The sequence below is a fragment of the Saccopteryx bilineata genome, chromosome 7 (assembly GCF_036850765.1).
Source record: "Saccopteryx bilineata isolate mSacBil1 chromosome 7, mSacBil1_pri_phased_curated, whole genome shotgun sequence".
Lineage (NCBI taxonomy): Eukaryota > Metazoa > Chordata > Mammalia > Chiroptera > Emballonuridae > Saccopteryx > Saccopteryx bilineata.
Window position 1 is genome coordinate 17,709,113 of NC_089496.1, and position 20,370 is coordinate 17,729,482.

The following is a 20,370-nucleotide window of genomic DNA, read 5'->3' on the forward strand; positions in this document are numbered from 1 at the left end:
TCAAATGCTTTTTCTGCATCTATTGATATGATCATGTGATTTTTATCCATTTGGTTTATGTGATGTTTCACATTTATTGATTTGTGAATATTTTGCCAACCTTGCATCTCTGGTATAAACCCCACCTGATCATGGTGTATGTATGATCTTTTTTATGTATTGTTGGATGCAGTTTGCTAATATTTTGTTGAGGATTTTAGCATCTATGTTCATCAGGGATATTGGCCTATAATTTTCTTTCTTTGTAGTATCTTACTTTGGTTTTGGAATTAAGAAAATGCTGGCCTCATAAACATAGGTTGGGAGTCTTCTCTACTCCTGAATTTTTTGGTATAGTTTGAGAAGGATAAGTATTAATTCTTCTATGAAACCGTCTGGTCCAAAACTTGGGTTTGCGGGGAGTTTGATTACTGCTCTAACTTCATTAGTTGTAATCAGTCTATTCAGGTTTTCTGATTCTTCCTGATTCAGTTTTGGAAGATTTTCTGTTTCTAGGAATTTATCCATTTCATCATTGTTCTATTTGTTGGCATATAGTCGTTCATAATATTTTCTTACAATCCTTTGTATTTCTGTGATAATCAGTTTTTACTTCTCTTTTGTTTCTAATTTTACTTATTTGGGTCCTCCTTTTCTTTCTTCCTTCTCTCTCTTTCTTTCTTTCTTTCTTTCTTTCTTTCTTTCTTTCTTTCTTTCCCTCTTTCTTTCTTTCTTTCTTTCTTTCTTTCTTTCTTTCTTTCTTTCAGTTTTTGTTAAAGAGAGAGATAGAGACAGACAGACAGACAAGGACAGACAGGCAGGAAGGGGGACAGATGAGAAGCATCAGTTCTTTGTTGAGGCATCTTAGTTGTACCTTGATTGCTTTCTCATATGTGCCTGGGGCTCAAACTGAGCCAGTGACCCCCTTGCTCAAGCCAGCAACCTTGGGCTTCAAGCCAGCAACCTTTGGACTCAAGCCAGTGACCTCACACTCAGGCTGGTGAGCCTGTGCTCAAGTTGGCAACCTCGGGATTTCAAACCTGTGTCCTTAGCCTCCCAGGCCAGTGTTCTATCCATTATGCTATCACCTGGTCAGGCCTCTATCTCTCTCTCTCTCTCTTTTTTTTTTTTTTGATGAGTCTGGTTAAAGGTTTTTCAATCTTGTTTACCTGTTCAGAGAACCAGCTCTTGGTTTCATTGCTGTATTGCATTTTTTTTAGTCTATGTCATTTATTTCTGCTCTGATCTTTATGTCTTCCTAAGGCTATAAATTTAAATTTCAGTGTAGACCAGTGTTTCTCAAGCAGGAACAATTTTACTTCCTCCCCTCTCCCATTTCTTCACCCCAAGGACATTTGCAATGAATGGACATTCTTGGTTGTCATTGGGGGTGGGATTGGAGAGTGGGGTGCTACTGGTGAGCAGTGGTATTGGCCAGGGACACTGTAACCATGCACTGTGAGGTGCCCAGGATGGCGCCTGTCAATAAAGATGTTTCCAGCCCCAAAATGATAATGATGGGATCGAGAAACCTTGACATAGGGCAATTCATTTTAGTTTTTTTATCTTTTTTTTTTCTTCAGAGAATGAATGCCTAGCTCTTTCCAATTATTTGGCCATCATGGGCTTCTGTACACAGAAACCTAGCAGGAGTGTGGTGGGGCCGCAGTTCCCCAAGCAAAACCCAAGGTCTCTTTACTTTTACTTTATAAAAGCCAAATTATGTTATTGGAATAATCCCACTTATAGAATCAAAGAGAATGTAAGCTCTTTGGCTTATGGATATAGTTCTTATGCAATAATCAAGTAATGTGATCGTCTTTTTCTTATTCTCTGAATCTTTTACAGACAATTGCTTTCCTATTCTAACAGGAAGGTTGACCAGTGCTAAGACACTCAGAGATTTCTTTTTATTCCCAATTTATATGATGAAATTGAGGCTGAGAGGGAAACTAAGTAAAGAATGGCTCTCTCCCATTTGCTTCTCATATTCCAAAGTTGTCCAGCACTTGGCCAGGGCTACACGTAGGTGTGTACTACACAATCATGCCACTTTCCAGGAAGCACAATGCACATCACAGACATTACAGATTTATGGTGACAGTTTTCCTGGCAGATGATATGAGTGTGGCTTGTGTAAGGTATTTTCCCCACCGAGGAAGAAGGAAGGGCATAGCCATGAAGTGTGGAATAACAAAAGCTTTATTCAGAGTGCTTTCTGGTTGATGTTCTCTGGTCCGGGAACAGGGGCCAGAGAAGTCACGTGCAGGGGGGATCTGCGTGGGGGTAATTTATAGGGTCCTTAGGGTGGTAGAGTTTATATGACGTGGTGAAATTTCATTGGCTGACAGATGGTTTTTCTTTTTCAAAGGGCTCCTAGGAAGTTTCTTTTGGCGGGTATGGGTGTGGGCAGTTCCAGCCAAAGTTCCCAGACCTAGTTCCTCACGTGATCTTCCTCCATTGCCAACCAACCTCACAGCTTGTTCTAACAAAACCAGGAATACAAAGACTTTTTAACAGATGGAAGCAAAGTTTCTTTTTTAAAATTGATTTTAGAGAAAGAGAGAAGAAGGGAGGGAGAGAGAGAAAAAACATTTGCTGTTCTACTCATTATGCATTCACTGGTTGATTCCTGTATGTTCTCTGACTGGGGCTTGAACCTGCAAACTTGGCATATTGGGGTGATGCTTTAACCAGCTGAGCTACCCGGCCAGGGCAGAAGCAAAGTTTCTTGAAGAAGGTGTGCTTTTTCCTGATGCTCATGACAGTGCTAGATGGACCAGCAGAAAGAATAGGGTTATTGAAGATTGAAGATGGCAGCAGAGTAAGCAGATGCACAGACTCCCAGCTCACACCACCAAATTGGATTACAAATTAATATAGGAACAATCAGCATGAAAAACCAACCTTGGACTAAAAGAACAGGTCTCAAAAACCAAGGAGCAAAGAAGAAGCCACACCAAGCCTGGTAGGGAGTGCAGAGGCGTGGTGGGGACTCCCCTGCTTCCAGGAGCGAAGGCAGGGGGGTGAGGCTGAGAGCCCAGAAGGGTTCTCATTACAAGGAGAAGAGCAGAAAATATCGCTCACAGCCACTTACCTGGGGACCTGGGGATGAGGTGGACTGAGAGGACTGGCTTGTCTTCCAAAAGGAAAGTGGAGAGAGAAACAGATGGTGATGGGCAGAGGAATGCATGGCATGACCCTGAGAAGCTGAATCATACAGTGTGGAGGCAGCCATAGCTGAGGGAGGGGTTGATACTTCCACCCAGCACAAGCCTAAAGTGGTTCTGGATGACCCACCTCCAGAAAGCTCTCCAGCTCCAATCAGCACAAAAAGACATAGCTGAAAATAGGAAGTGGGGAGGAGAGGCAGTAACTCAGGTCTCCAGGGAGATGTGAGATACCCCTCCCCCTACTGAAGCTGAGAAAGCACCCTGCCCCGAGAGCAACTGGCAGAACACACCTTCAGATTCTCTGAGGCTACACCAACTGCATTCCTGGATACAGTTTCAAATAAGCCCTCTGCTGAGATCAATAAACAAAATTACCACTGAGTTAAGAAAACTGAGAAGAAAACAAATAAATCAAGACTTCAAAGCAGCTCTACTAGGTAAGGAGACCACAACTGGAAGAAGCCTACAAGCCATACAGAGAATAATGGGAAGGCAGAGAAGCATAAGTCATATGCTTCAACAACACAAATCTTCAGAAAAAGTCCTGGGTGAAATGGAAGTAATCAAATTACTGGATGCAGAGTATAAAATAATGATTGTTAGGATGCTTAAGGATCTCAAAGCTACAATGGATGGACTTAATGAACACCTCAATAAAGAAATTGTAAAAAAAGGACATGAAAATCATAAAGAAGGACAAGACAGAAATGACAAACACAAAATTGATGCAGGAAAGGGTCACACATGTTCAAGAAACAGAGAATCCCATTAAAAAAGAACCCAAAGAGACCCACACCAAGATATATTATAATCAAAATACCAAAGCTAAGAAATAAAGAAAGAATATTAAAAGCTGTAAGAGAAAAATAGTCAATCACCTACAAAGGAACCCCCATAAGGATGACATCCAACTTCTCAACAGAAACACTTGAGGCCAGAAGGGATTGGCAAGAAATATTCAAAGTAATGCAGAGCAAGAACTTGCAACCAAGACTTCTTTATTCAGCAAGATTATCATTTAAAATTGAAGGAGAAATAAAAAGCTTCCCAGACCAAAAAAAAAAAAAAAAAAAAAAAAAAATTTAAGGAATTCACAACCAAACCAATACTTCAAGAAATGTTAAAGGGTCTGCTGTAGACAGAACAAAGTAGGGAAAAATATATATAGTAAAAGAGGAATGTAGATTTAAAGAAAAAAATGGCAATAAACAACTACATATCAAAAATAATAACCTTAAATAGAAATGGATTAAATGCTCCAATTAAAAGACATAGGGTAGCTGAATGGATAAGAAAACAGGACCCGTACATATGTTGTCTACAGGAGACCTACCCCAAAACAAAAGATACACAAAGACTGAAAGTAAAAGGATGGAAAAAAATATTTCATGCAAATGGAAATGAAAAAAGATTGCGGTAGCAATACTTATATCTGACAAAATATATTTTAAAAGAAAGACTATAGTAAGAGATAAAGAAGGTCACTACATAATAATAAAGGGAGCAATCCAACAGGAAGAGATAACTGTTATAAATATCTATGCACCTAATATAGGAGCACCTAAATATATAAAGCAGATTTTGATAGACATAAAGTGCAAGATCAACAGCAATATTATAATAGGGGATTTTAATACCCCACTAACTTCACTGGATAGATCCTCAAGAAAGAAAATTAACAAAGAAAGAGCAGAATTAAGGGACACACTAGATCAACTGGATTTAATAGATATCTTCAGAACCTTTCACCCTAAAGCAACAGAATATACATTCTTTTTAAGTGCACATGGTACATTCTCTTGGATAGACCACATATTAGGTCATAAAACGAGTCTCAACAAATTTAAGAGGATTGAAACCATATTAAGCATCTTCTATGAACACAATGGCATGAAACTAGAAATCAACTACAATAGAAAAACTTAAAAACACTCAAACACTTGGAAACTAAACAGCATGCTATTAAATAACGAATGGATCAACAATGAGATCAAGGAAGAAATAAAAAATTTTCTTGAAATAAATGAAAATGAGCACACAACAACTCAAAATTTGTGGGACACAGCAAAAGCAGTCCTGAGAGGGAAGTTCATAGCATTACAGGCATACCTTAAAAAGCTAGAAAAACCTCAAGTAAACAACTTAATCCTGCAACTAAAAGAACTAGAAGAAGAACAGAAAGTAAAGCCTAAAGGAAGTAGAAGGAAGGAAATAATAAAGATCAGAGCAGAAATAAATGACATAGAGACTAAGAAAACAGTACATAGGATCAATGAAACCAAGAACTGGTTCTTTGAAAAAGTAAACAAGATCGATGAACCCTTAACCAGGCTCATCAAGAAAAAAAGAGAAAGGACTCAAATAAATAAAATTAGAAATGAGAGTGGAAAATTAACAACGGACACAGCAGAAATACAAAGGATTGTAAGAAAATACCACGAAGAACAATATGCCAAAAAATTAGACAATCTAGGTGAAATGGACAAATTCCTTGAAAAATATAATCTTTCAAAAATCAATCTGGAAGAATCAGAAAACCTAAATAAACAGATTACAACAAATGAGATTGAAACAGTTATCAAAAAACTCCCAACAAACAAAAGCCCTGGGTAGATGGCTTCACAGGCGAATTCTACCAAACATTCAAAGAAGAACTAACTCCTATCCTTCTCAAGCTATTTCAAAAAATTCAAGAAGAGGGAAAACTTCCAAGCTCCTTTTATGAGGCAACCATAATTCTGATTCTAAAACCAGGGAAAGACAACACAAAGAAAGAAAACTATAGGCCAATATCCTTGATGAATTTAGATTCATCAACAAAATTCTCAACAAAATATTAGCAAACCGGATCCAGCAATACATGAAAACAATCATACATCATAATCAAGTGGGATTTATTCTGGAGAGGCAAGGCTGTTACAATATTCTCAAATGAATCAATGTGATTCATCACATAAACAAAAGGAAGGAGAAAAACCACATGATAATATCAATAGATGCAGAAAAAGCATTTGATAAAATCCAAAACCCATTTATGATCAAAATCTCAGCAAGCCTGACCAGGCGGTGGCGCAGTGGATAGAGCATCCGACTGGAATGCAGAGGACCTGGGTTCGAGACCCCGAGGTCACCAGCTTGAGTGTGGGCTCATCTGGTTTGAGCAAAGCTCACCAGCTTGGACCCAAGGTCACTGGCTCGAGCAAGGGGTTACTTGGTCTGCTGTAGCCCCACGGTCAAGGCACATATGAGAAAGCAATCAATGAACAACTAAGATGTCGCAACGAAAAACTAATGATTGATGCTTCTCATCTCTCTCCATTCCTGTCTGTCTGTTCCTATCTATTCCTCTCTCTGACTCTCTCTCTGTCTCTGTAATAAAAAAGAAAAAATAAACAAACTCTCAGCAAAGTGGGAATACAGGGAACATACCTCAACATGATAAAGGCCATCTATGACAGGCCCACAGCCAACATTATACTCAATGGGCAAAAGTTAAAAGCAATCCCCTTAAGATCAGGAACAAGGCAGGGGTGCCCCCTTTCAGTACTCTTATTCAATATTGTTCTGGAAGTCCTAACCACAGCAATCATACAAGAAGAAGAAATAAAGGCATTCAAATTGGAAAAGAAGAAGTAAAGCTATCATTATTTGCTGATGATATGATTCTGTACATAGGAAACCCTAAAGAAGCAATCAAAAAACTACTGGACCTGATAAATGAATTCAGCAAGATGTCAGGATATAAAATTAATACTCAGAAATCAGAGGCATTTTTATACACCATCAATGATCTGTCTGAAAGAGAAATTAAGAAAACAATCCCCTTCACTATTGCAACAAAAAAAATAAAATAACTAGGAGTCAATTTAACCAAGGAGATTAAAGACTTGTACTTGGAAAATTATAAAACATTGATAAAAGAAATCAAAGAAGATACAAACAAGTGGAAGCATATACCATGCTCATGGTTAGGAAGAATAAACATTATTAAAATGTCCATATTACCCAAAGCAATTTATAAATTCAATGTAATTCCTATTAAAATACCAAGGAAATACTTCAAAGATATAGAACAAATATTCCAAATATTCATATGGAACCAAAAAAGAACACTAATAGCCTCAGCAATCTTGAAAAAGAAGAATAAAATGAGTGGTATCATACTTCTGGACATCAAGTTATACTACAAGGCCATTGTACTCAAAACATCTTGGTACTGGCATAAGAATACGCATATAGATCAATGGAACAGAGCAGAGAACCCAGAAATAAACCCATACCTTATGGACAATTGATATATGACAAGGGTGGTAAGAGCATACAATGGAGTAAAGACAGTCTCTTTAACAAATGATGTTGGGAAAATTGGACAGCTACCTACAAAAAAATGAAACTAGACCACCAGCTTACACCATTCACAAAAATAAACTCAAAATGGATAAAAGACTTAAATGTAATCATGAAACCATAAGCATCCTAGATGAAAACATAGGCAATGGGCTCTCCAACATCACTCACAGCAATATATTTGCTAATTTATCTCCATGGCAGGGGAAATAAAGGACAGGATAAAACAAATGGGACTATATTAAACTAAAAAGCTTTTGCACAGCTAAAGACAATATGAACAAAATAAAAACACAAACCACACAATGGGAGAACATATTTGACAATACATCTGATTAGGGGTTAATAACCAAAATTTATAAAGAACTTGTAAAACTCAACACCAGGAAGATAAACAATCCAATCAAAAAATGCGCAAAAGAAATGAATAGACACTTCTCCAAAGAGAACATAAAAATGGCCAATAGGCAGATGAAAAAATGCTCAACATCACTAATCATTAGAGAAATGCAAAATAAAACCACAATTAGATATCACCTCACACCAGTCAGAATGGCGCTCATCAACAAAACAACACAGAATAAGTGCTGGCGAGGATGTGGAGAAAAGGGAACCCTCCTGCACTGCTGGTGGGAATGCAGACTGGTGCAGCCACTGTGGAAAACAGTATGGAGATTCCTCAAAAAATTAAAAATCGAAATGCCTTTTGACCTAGCTATTCCACTTTTAGGAATATATCCCAAGGACACCACATCAGTAATTCAAAAGGGGAAATGTACCCCCATGTATGGCAGCATTGTTTACTATACCCAAGATCTGGAAATAGCCCAAGTATCCGACAATGGACAAATGGATTGAAACCAATGGTACATATACACAATGGAATACTATGGGGCCATGAAAAAGAAGGAAATATTACTTTTTGCGACAACATGGATGGACCTGGAAACTATTATGTTAAGTGAAATAAGCCAGGCAGAGAAAGAAAAATATCATATGACCTCACTCATTTGAGGAATCTGACGAACAATATGAACTAAGGAGCGGAATAGAGACAGAGGCAGGAACAAAGGATCCAGAAGGAAAGAGGATAATAGGGTGACAGAATGTGATGAGAACAGAAAAGCAAATTCTGGAAGGATGGGGGGAGGGCATTATGTGGAGGAGGACAGGGGAGATGTACTGGGGAACATGGAGGAGGGGAGGATGTATTCAGGGGGACACTAGAATCTATGTAAAGACAATAAATTAACAACAACAACAAAAAAGAATAGGGTTATTGATGAGTCTTTGTATATGTTAGCAGTTTACCTGGTAGTTTTACTTTTTGCTTGAACAGGGTCCCCGTCCCTTCCTGTCCACATGTGTGGCTTTATAAGTGTTGCAGAGCGGTGCAGCATATGAGTTGGTAGATCTCTCAAGTAGACTGTCATGTATGAGAAATACAGTGCCTTGGGTAATGAAATAAAACTATCTTGGTATTTAAATTTGGTTGTTCACATTTCAGTTAGGATTTAAGTCACTCTAAGCTTGGCTTAAAGAAGAGACACTGATATGTATATCAGTTTAATAAATTTGGCAGTGGGAGGGGCAAAGAGTGTCATTTCAATTATAGATTGACCCATGATTGGTTTAGCATTGTGTGTTGCTTAGAGTGTGACCAATGTCCAGTATGTCAGATGCTGGATCCTTAGGAGGGCGAGGGGAAATGGGGAGAACTGACCCCCGGATGAGCTCCATGTTGGCCCTGTACAGGCAGAATCAGAATGCCAGTAAAGTGCTGAGAGATGGGAGTGACAGTATTGCTAGCATCAGCAGCCTGTCCAAGCTGTCATCCTTTGTGTATGCAGAGCAGTCTTTACCAGAAATGCTCTCTTCAGACTTTGTTCTGAATCTTCAGAGTGAGACACTTCAGGGGAGAAAAGCCTCACCAGTCACCTCAGTTGAGAAGGCTTTACTTTTTCCACCTGCATATGCAAATACCTTGGCATTCAATGAATTTGACTAACCAAAACAATGATTTCTTAGAATGCCTACTGTTGGGTAAAAAAGTGTTAAGTTTGCTGCTTGTATTGGGCAGCATAATGTGTGTGTGGTCTATGGAAGGCTGCGGGCGTTTGCCCTCAGAGTGACAGATTGCAGATTGCCTTCCTGCTTAGGAGGGGCTATTGTTTGCTATTGTTTGTTGGAGAAGGTTTCCTTTCCCCCAGTGTGTTTTGCTAGAGAGTCCAGAGAGAGAGAGTGGTGAGGGCCTTGGAAACCCTGAGATTTCTGCCTTGTCTGTTTGGCTAGGGAGGGCTGAGGTTGATGGGGGGTTGATGGGGGTGAGTCAAGGAGAGACCAGAGAGAGAGTCCTTTGCCTGTTTGCTTGTCTGCCCTTATGAGACTAATAAACAGAATGGCTGCCCATTTTCTGGCTCTGCAGTTGCTTTACTGTCTGCTCCAATCCAGTGGGAACCTGCTTGGCCACGGCGGCAGCCACTGGCCCTACACCTACTAACTGCCCACGTTTGGGAGGAGGTGGAGTATATAAAGTCATTTTATTATTGGAATAGAAGACGACTATGAGCTTGCCTGGCCTGGCCAAGGTGCCTGGTGGCATGGACTGTGAGAACGTGTACTCACAAAGAGCTGACAGTCTAGTTTGAAGGGAGATGTGTGTGCAGTCACAGATTGGAGCACAGGACAGCCTGTGAGGAGATGCAGATAAAGCCCTTAGAGCAGTGGTTCTCAAAGTGTGCACCATGGCGCACTGGTGAGCCCTAGAAGATTTCCAGGTGTGCCCTATGGTATTCCAGAGAAATATGTGCCTGCTGGGGACCAAAACCAACAGGGTTTTTGGAGTTTAGATTTTTGGGGGACAGAGGTGTGGGGAATTGGCTGTAAGCTGACAGTCTGCCCAACCCCCCACCTCACTGATTAGGTTGCAAAAGGCTGTTAATCTGTGGTGCTGGATTGTTTACACAAGCCCCCATGTTCCCCAGAAAGACTGGAGGCAAGTTTCTTCTATCCTTTGTCTGATGTAAAGTTAAGATGATATGTATGATGGAGTTTTCTGCACTCAAAACAATTACGAGTAAAAAGAGAGGAATTCTTCAACGTATTGATGAAGAAATGAGAGTTTGCCTTTCAAATATATGCCCAAATATTGAGGAAATTGCTAAGACACATCAGGCTCATGTTTCTCATAAACACAAGAATGAAAAAACGTAACACATTTGTGCCGGGACCTGTCAAATTTACTAAATCTTACTAAGAATGTATCTATATATATAGATATGTATATATAAAAACATTTTTGTCCTTTTTTTATTTTTTACAAATTCTAAAAAGCATAACAAAAAATGTAACAAAAATGTTTTTTAATGTCAGAATAAATTTAATTTTGGCATATTTATTTTGTTTAATTACCATAAAAGCAGGCTTGGACTTTATATTTTTTCTTTAATATTTGACTTAATTATTATAACATATTTCTCAGAAATTTGTATATAGTGTGCCTACAATTATTTGTAGGATTTTAAATGCACCCCGACTTTAAAAAGTTTGAGAACCACTGCCTTAGAGGCTGAGTAGGACAGGTTGCTGGGGTGGGCGTGGAAAGCTTGAGAGAGAGGAGGAATTTGAGCTGGGCTGAGAATGCTGAGGGATATAAATAGCATGTGGGCAGAGTGACCCAGGGAAATGTGGCTGTCTTAACTGAGAGCCTCTAAGCCACATTGATAGTGACTGGTTCCCTAAAACAAAGCTCTTAGTGGGAAACAGGTAAATCATGAAGCGATTTGGAATCCGGAAGGATTTAAAAGAGTTACAAGATGTTTCCAGGATTAAAATCTATAGTATGCAGTAACATGGGTAATAATACTATTTGTACTTAGTCAAGTGGTACATTTCTTTGAGAAATACTTTTTATCAAGAACAAATCTCTAAAATGAGGGCTCTATTGATCCAAATGAGCTAATTAGGTAAGAAACTTGAACTTTTCAACATTCTTTAACCATTCTGGAATGGTAGAGATTGTACCCAATTGTACTAACAAAAGGCTAGTTCCTACTTTGTATGGTTTACCCTCTAACCCTCCAACACTGGATCATTTTCAAGACAAGTTAAACTGACCTTTTCCTCTAAGTAGGCTGACCCAAATGGCTGAGTTTGCCTAGGGAATCCCATATTATGCAAAATTATTAATAGCTACCCCCTTTCAGTCTCGAAAGTGTCCTGGTTTGGATGATAAATTATATGGCTACCCTAATTCTAAGTGATCCACTTTGAACCTTTTTTGCTTACTCTGTGAATCCTCAGTGGCCAAAGGGATGCTTCCAGCTTAATTAAGGATATTTGCCCACATGTGCATTCTGTCTTTTTGAAAAGGTTGTATTTTCTCCCTTGAATATAAATCAATCATGGCAAAAATTCAGAAGAAAAACAAACAACCTAAATGAGTTTTCATAAACCTAGAAATAAACATTAATATTCTGATATGTCTATATACCTATACATATCTATTGATCCATTGTATATTTATATATTTTAGGTCCCAATCTCTGCCAGTGAGAGAGTCTGTGTTCCTGGAGCCTTTCTCCTAGTCTTTCCTTCCTCAATTAGTAGCCTGATAATCCAGCTATGGGGTTGCTGCTGCCTCTGCCTGGATAGTAAGAGGCTCAAAGAGCTGGCAACTCCCCACTCTATTCCCACTCAGCACAGGGCTCTGGGTAAGGCTCAGTCAGTCAGAGCTGCTAGCATAATCAGGCGGGGCTTCCGCCCACTCAAAGACCTCTGGCTCTGCCACTCTGTCCGGTAACATGGGCGGGCACCCACTCCCGGGGCGCTTGGAGGAAACTCTCGCTCACTATCTGCGCGCAGACCAGGATATAAGGCCGGCAGTCTCACACTCTGAGTGAAACTCCCACCTGCATGGAAAAGTTCCAGCGTTGGAATTGGCTCTCGCTCCGTCCCCGTGCGCGGCTTTTTCAAGGCGCTGGGGCGGCCCGAGATTCCGCTTTGGGCCCACACAAAGGCCCCTGACTCTGCCCCTCTGTGGGATAACACGGGCGCACACTGCCGAGGCACTCGGAGGAATCTCTCGCTCACTATCTGCGCGCGCAGACCAGGATATCAGGCCAGCCACCTCACCCTCTGAGTGAAACCCCCACCTGCATGGAAAAGTTCCAGCGTTGGAATTAGTTCTCGCTCCCTCCCCGTGCATGGCTTTCCCAGGGCGCTGGGGCGGTCTGGAGATTCTGCTTTCGGCCCACACAAAGGCCTCTGACTCTGCCCCTCTGTGGGACAACCCGGGTGCCCACTCCCAGGGCTTTGGAAGGAATCTCTCGCCCACTATCTGTGCACGCCATTAGGTCCCAATCTCAAAACCAATTTGGAATGGCATTCTATATATAGCTATGGATAGACATACTATATAATACTATTAATATATATTTAGAAGTATATAGTAACATAGTCAATGTAGAGAGATGTAATCACCTTTTAAAATAATCATTTTAAAATACTGCATAGTATTCTAGTGAATGGTTATTCTTTATAATATATATATTTAAATCTTCAATTTTGGGTATTTATGACATTTCATATATTTATATGTATGTATGTATATATGTATTACAGTCCTATAATGAGTGTTTTCTGTGGCTAAATTTTTTCACACATCCATGATTATTTTGGATGCTTTCTTGTAAACGGGACTGATAAGTCAAAAGGGATATGCATTTAAAAATTTGACATTGTCAAGCGTAGCCAGCAAGAGTGAGGGTTCTCGTTCTTGTGGCCTTATCTGTGCAGTAGCTATAATCTTCGTTCATCTTTCAGTCTGATAGGAAAGAATTTCATCGCCTAGTTATCTTAGTTACATGTCTGATTATTGATGATTTATATTTCTCTTTTTTAAACTGATAAATTTCTTTTACAGTATTCACCTTTCTCTTAGTGAATTGTGAAAGCACCTTACATATTAAATAAAGTAACCCTTTGTGTTATAAGTTGCAAGATTTTCCCCAACTTACTATTTGTCTATTAACTTTATTTATGGTAGATTTATGTGTGTGTATGTTTAAATATAGATTCAGAAGTCTTTTCTTTTTATAGAGTCATACCTATTAATCTCTTCCTTTGTGGAATTATGTGTTTTTTAAAAGACCAGATTTTTAACAAAATTAATGAGAAAATATCATAATCTTATCTAATACTCAAACTGCTGGCGCTCCTTGTGCTGAACTTTGCAGTGTGGGCACTGCCGATAGGTGAGGCGTGATTTTGGTCCCTGTTTCTGTGGCTCTGTATACTTCCCAGAAGGGGTTTAGTCACTTTACAAATTCACCAGTAAGTTACTACAAGTAAGAACTGGTGATATGCATTCTTTTCCTCAACCACAAAACATGTATGCCTCCCTCATGAAAAGCCACAATGGGAGTTTAAAAAGACTCATTTGTTCAGATTCTATGCAGTGAGAATCATTGTGCCATTGATATGCTTTAAAATTGCACTGTGTATTCTCAGGAAACACCAACCCAACGTTCTAATACACAGTCAAGGAAAGGCACAGCCTATCCTAACTTCCCCAAGGCAAGCAGCTTACCCTGGAATGGAGTTCCCAGGCTTCATGGCAGATATGCTACTCTGTGATAAGAAGGACCTGCCAGGCAAATTTGCATCTAGTTCTAGATTATACCATTGTGGGTGAGCTTGTATCTGGGCTTCTCGACTGGAGTGTTGGGTCAAACCACATGTGAGCCTCAGACCCCTTCTTCATCTTTCAAGTTAGATCGCAGCATCCTGCTTTCTCCTTGGCACTCTCCTGTGCCTGTTTGGTTCATTCAGTATTATCCTGGATTATCCAGTTTGGTCCCAAATGCCATCACATATGCTCAAGAGGGAGTTGGAGGGAGGTTTTACAATGACACATACAGGGAAGAAGGCGATGTAAGGGTGGAGCTGAGAAAGATTTGTAGGTGCTAGCCTTGAAAATTGGAGTGAGGCAGCCACAAGCCAAAGAACACCAGCAGCCACCAGAAACTGCAAGAGGTAAAGAACATATTCTCCCCTAGAGCCTCCAGAGCGAGTGTGGTCTTTCTGACACCTTGATTTTAGCCTAGGGAACCTGATTTGGGCATCTGGCCTCCAGAATTGTGAGAGAATAAATTTTTGTTGTTTTAAGCTCCTAAAGTTTAGGTAATTTGTTACAGCAGCCCCAGGAAACTGTCCGATAAGGCAGACATGGATCTAGGAGACAGTTCTGTTAGATGAAGTCGCTTGTATCTGACCAAGTCATTCATTTACTCTGCAAATACTTATTGAGTAACTACAATGTTCTAGGCATAGGAGATAGAGCATGTGTAGGGCTGATGATATCCACACTGACACTGAAATGAGGGGAGGGAGCAAACAATGAGGAGATAAACAAAAAATATAAACATGGTAACGTTAGTTATTGATGAATACTTAAAAAAAAACAACAAGAAAGCCTGACTTGGCAGTGGCGCAGTGGATAGAGCATGGGACTGAGACACAGAGGACCCAGGTTCAAAACCCTGAGGTCACCAGCTTGAGCTAGGGATCATTTGGCTTGAGCATAGGCTTACCAGCTTGAGCCCAGGGTCGCAGGCTTGAGCATGGGCTCATAGACATGACCGCTGGTTTGAGCCCAAAGGTTGCTGGCTTGAAGCCCCAGGTCACTGGTTTGAGCCCAAGGTCACTGGCTTGAGCAAGGGGTCACTCGCTCTGCTGTAGTCCCCCCCCTCATCAAGGCACATATGAGAATGCAATCAATAAACAACTAAGGTGCCGCAATGAAGAATTGATGCTTCTCATCTCTCTCTCTTCCTGTCTATCTGTTCCTCTCTCTGTCTCTCTCTGTGTCTCTGTCACAAAAAGAAATAAAAAAGGGAAAGAAAGCAGAAGAGGGTGATGTGGATGTGGGAAGGACTTATTTAGATTAGGCAGTAGAAAGGGCTTTCTCATTAGAAACCTTAGAGCTGAGTCCTCAATATCAAGGAGTTACCATGTGGAGGAAGCGGTAAGTGCAAAGGCCCTTGGCACAGAACGACCAGATTCCTTTAAGTCAATGCAGAGAGCCATCTGTTACGAGAGGCTCCAGGGTTTTATGTTGGAGGCCCTGTGCTGTGCAACTTTGGAGGAAAATGTGTCATATTTATCAAGTGTGTAGGTAACATGAAGCTGGTAAGGACTTGTATTTGGTTAGGTGCCAGGAATTGGGTTTTTAGATACCTTGGTAGTATGAACAAACCCCAAGGATGAAATCTGACAGGGACAAAATGTAATCCCCTGACTTAGGTCTCAAAGAAAGTTTTTGCCTAAGTCAGAAGGGGGAACCCGGCTTGAGTGCAGTACTTGTGCGATGTCCCTGGAGCTTAACATCAGCAAGCAACCTGATGGGGCTGCAATAAAACAGATACAGAGCACCACTAAGGGAAGGGCTAACTGGGCTCAGTGCCTGAACCACTGACCACTGAGTGCTGAGTAAGCGCCCCATTTTATGGGCCCATAGAAATGAGTCATTCATTTATTCATTCAAGTAGCCAGTGTTTATTTATTTTTTTTAATTAAAAATTTTTTTTTTTAATTTATTCACTTTAGAGAGGAGAGAGAGAGAAGGGGGGGAGGGGCAGGAAGCATCAACTCCCATATGTGCCTTGACCAGACAAGTGCAGGTTTCAAACCGGTGACCAAGTAGCCAGTATTTAATGAGTACCTACCTACTATGTGCCTAGCACTGACTAGCCTGTGGGGAAGCAACACTGGCTAAGATAGAAGCATTTGCCAATCTGAGATCTTTCATTTTAAGGAAAAGAGAGACACTATCAATATATAAATATATTGTTTTCTGTATTGGATTTTTTTCAGGTTATAAATTATTTTACAATAATAAAATAGCAAGATCAAACATTGCAGAGATATATAACATAGAAAATAAAATCCCCCCATAAACTTATCCTCCTTTCCCAAAGATTGATGCTATCAACAGGGTTGTTTTTCTCCAACCTTTAAAAAATACACATTGTATGTTTTTAAAGCATAGAAATGGAACCATACTCTTTTTAATTGTTTTAGTGTAATATATCATAAACATCCTTCCACATGAATACAAAGAAACCTACCTTATCTGTTTAGCTAGCTGAATAATAATACTCTATTTTATGAATGCACCATAATTTATTTAACTAGTATTTTATTGATTTGTGTATTGTTTTCGCGTTTTTACTATTATAAACAAGTTTGCAAAGAGAATTGTTCTGCATATTCTTTTACATAACTGGTGGGAGTATTTATTTCTAAAGGATAAATTCATAGAAGTGGAAATGCTGAGTCAAAGCATGTGAAACATTTAAATAGTAGATGCTACTATATTTCCTACCATTCAGGTTGTACCTGAATTAGAGTGTAATCAGTGCATGCTTTCTTGTAGCCTCAACAGCACAGGATTTTTCAATAAACTTAATCTTTGCTGTCTGATAGGCCAAAGGCAATTCAGTATCTTGTTTACATAAACCACTTTTGGCCTGCAACTGAGACAACAGTTAAACAGGATGTGCAGGTCACCTGTGTAAATCACAGAGTCCAGAAGTGCTGAGTTCTGAAATTAATCAGACAGGGATGTGGTGAGGGTGCTGGAGGCAACCAGACAGTTTAGACAGCACATGCAAAGGTCCTGTGGGAGGGAGCAGGGCATATCAACAGGACTGAAAGACTTCTGGGAAACAAAGAGCAGAGATCAAGGAGGAAAGTGAAGGGAGAGGCAGGGGCTGTTGGGTCATCTTGAGGGTTTTGGTCTTCATCCCAAGAGAAAAGGAAAGCCAATGAAAGTTTTTGAACAGTTTGACTTGAGCAGATCCTCTAGCTGCTGTGTGGAGAGAGGTTTAGGAAGAGGGGAAAGTGGAAGCAAAGAGGACACGAGAGAGCTATTTTGGGAGTCCAGGTGAGAGATGGTGGTTGCCTGGATTAGGGTGGAATCTGAACTAAGGTGGAGGCTAGACATCGGAAGAAGGGGCAGATTTAAGATTATTTAGGCCACAGAATGTATAGGAATTGATGTTTGGATGGGCTTTGGTGGGGAGTATGGAAGAGGTCAGTGTCATGGAAGACTCCCAGATTTGTAGGATAGGTCGATGGGAGTGGTCATTAGGATGATGGGATGTCACAGGCACAGATGGTGCTCAACCTAGCAAGTGAAGATCAGAGGAGAGAGCTGCTTTTGAGAGCTTCAAAGACAACTAACCCCCCCCCCAAAAAAAAAGAATTTAGAAAAGAAGATATTAACTTGGCCAAAAATATATGAAAATATGATTGACCTCATTAAAAATAAAGGAAATACAGTGAGATTTCACATGCAACAACATGCATGAATCTTATAGACATAATGTCAAACAAAAGTGAAAGAGATGAATGCAGGAAGTATGAGTCAGTGTAGCAAAACTTTTTTTTTTTGTGCGAGATAGAGGAACAGACAGGAAGGGAGAAAGATGAGAAGCATCAACTCATAGCGTGGTACCTTAGTTGCTCATTGATTGCTTTCTCATATGTGCCTTGACATGAGGGCTCCAGCAGAGTGAGTGACCCCTTGTTCAAGCCAGTGACCTTGGGCTCCAGCCAGCTACCATGAGGTCATGTCTATGATCCCATGCTCAAGCCAGCAATCCTGTGCTCAAGCCGGTGGCCTCAGGGTTTTGAACCTGGGTCCTTAGCATCCCAGGCCGACGCTCTATCCACTGCACCACCACCTGGTCAGGAAGTGTATCAAAACTTTAAAAGTTAAAAAACAGACATTAAAACAATAATTTAAATACTGTACACATATGTCTGTTTGGTAAAATTTGAAAAATTTGATAATACGAGGTGTTGGTAAGGATGTGGTACAATAGAAAATCTGTATGCTGATGGGAATGTGAATTAATATAGTCATTTTGGAAAATAATTTGGTATTATCTAATAAAATTGAAAACATGCACATTCAACAACCCGGTGATTCTGTTCTTGGTTGTATGTATCTAAGAGGAATATCTCATGTACATGGGGATATATATACAAGCATATATATAATTTTATTGTTTATGGCCTCATGCTAGAAAAATGCTAATCTCTATCAATTGTATAATGGATAAATTGTAATATGGTCACACAATGAAGTACTATGCCACATCAAAAAAATGATCTATATGCTATAGGGAACAACATGAATGAATCTTATAAAGGCAATGTTGAACAAAAGAAATAATATGTAGCATATGATTTTATTCTAAAATCCAAAAACAGGCAAAACTAAACTAAATATAATGGATTTTATATTGTATAGCATATTTTGTTGAGCAAACTATAAAGAAAAGTAAGGAAGCGTTAATCACCAAAGTCAGAAAGAATGGTGGTTGCTTCTGGGAGAGGGGAAGGTTCTGGGACCGGAAGGGGAGACCTGGGGAAGGGAGATTTGGTGGTGCTTATAGGTATTCTATTTCTTGATCAAGGAGGTAGTTACAGAAGTATTTGCTTTGTTATTGTTCATTATACTGTACACTTGTTTTGAACACTTTAATCTAAGAGTATTTTATTATACAATTTAAACAGGTTTTTAAAAAATGATAGCTAACACTTGCAAAATGTTTGGCATAGTGCCTGGCCCATATTAAAAGCTCAACAGATGGCAATTTTATTTACTTTTATAACCCAGTTGTTCGAGCCACATTGTATCCTAAACAACTTTCCAGCTTCTGGACTGAGCTCTAGTCTCCATGTGGTCTGGCTTTGAGGTAGAGATTCTGGATTCCTCTGTTTCTCAAGGTAGCTCCCACATAAACCCCATTATTTAAGACAGTGCTTCTTAATTTTTTTATTTTTATTTTTGGCAGAAACAGAGAGAGACTCAGAGAGAGGGACAGCTAGGAACAGACTGACAGGAAGGGAGAGAAGGGAGAGAGATGAGAAGCATCAATTCTTCGTTGCGGTGCCTTAGTTGTTCATTGATTGCTTTCTCATATGTGCCTTGACTGGGGGGCTACCGCAGAGCAAGTGACCCCTGCTTCAAGCCAGCAACCTCACGCTCAAGCTAGTGAGCCTGTGCTCAAGCTGGCGACCTCGGGGTCTTGAACCTGGGTCCTCTGCATCCCAGTCCGACGCTCCATCCACTGCTCCACTGCCTGGTCAGGCAACAGTGCTTCTTAATTGATGTGTGCTGGTTTCTTGCACTGCCTCAAACTTTTTCCAAGTGTGCTGCCAAATTTGGCATTGTGCAATTTATTTTAGCACCTCTGTCATTATGTAATTCCAGAAAGCCAGATTGCAAAACTGAGCATCACATGAGGTGATGCACAGTCAGTCCAGCTTGCTGCCAGTCAGAGGTCAGGGCTCAAAGGTGGAACCCGATAGCAAGCTGGTGCCAGAGAAATGACAGCACGTTAGAACTTGGCCTCCTGAGGGTCTGTTAGGGAGATAAAGTCAGAGCCAAACAATGGTGATGCAGGAGGGGACAAGGTGAATCCCAGGATAAATGTGGATCCATTCACATTTATCCTTCAACTACATAGCACCCCAAATCTAGCATTCCACAGAAAGGCTGACAATCACTGACTAAAGTAATATGAGAATGTCTGTTCCTTGAAACCTAACAATAGAATCACCATTCCATAGTTATTGGGAAGGTTGTGTGTACAATATCTAATTATAGTAATAGCTAATAATTATGGGTATGTTAATCATCACCAGGCAGTGTACTAATATTCTGTCCTCATTTTCACCCTACTAAATAGGTGCTATTATCATCTCCATGTCAATGGCTACAGATGAGGCGTGGAGGAATTCAGTAACTTGCTGAAGGTCATGCAGCTGGTAAGGACTAGGAAGAGGGATTGTTCTC

The 20,370-nt window shown here is 40.1% G+C and overlaps 1 long non-coding RNA gene across 1 annotated transcript in view; it reads left to right on the plus strand.

Annotated features, from left to right (window-relative positions):
- Positions 1-20,370, plus strand: part of LOC136311050 (uncharacterized) — a 43,096-nt gene that overhangs the window by 20,986 nt on the left and 1,740 nt on the right. The window contains exon 3 of the long non-coding RNA XR_010726674.1: positions 20,264-20,342. This is a non-coding gene — a long non-coding RNA (uncharacterized lncRNA). The remainder of the gene's footprint in view (positions 1-20,263; positions 20,343-20,370) is intronic.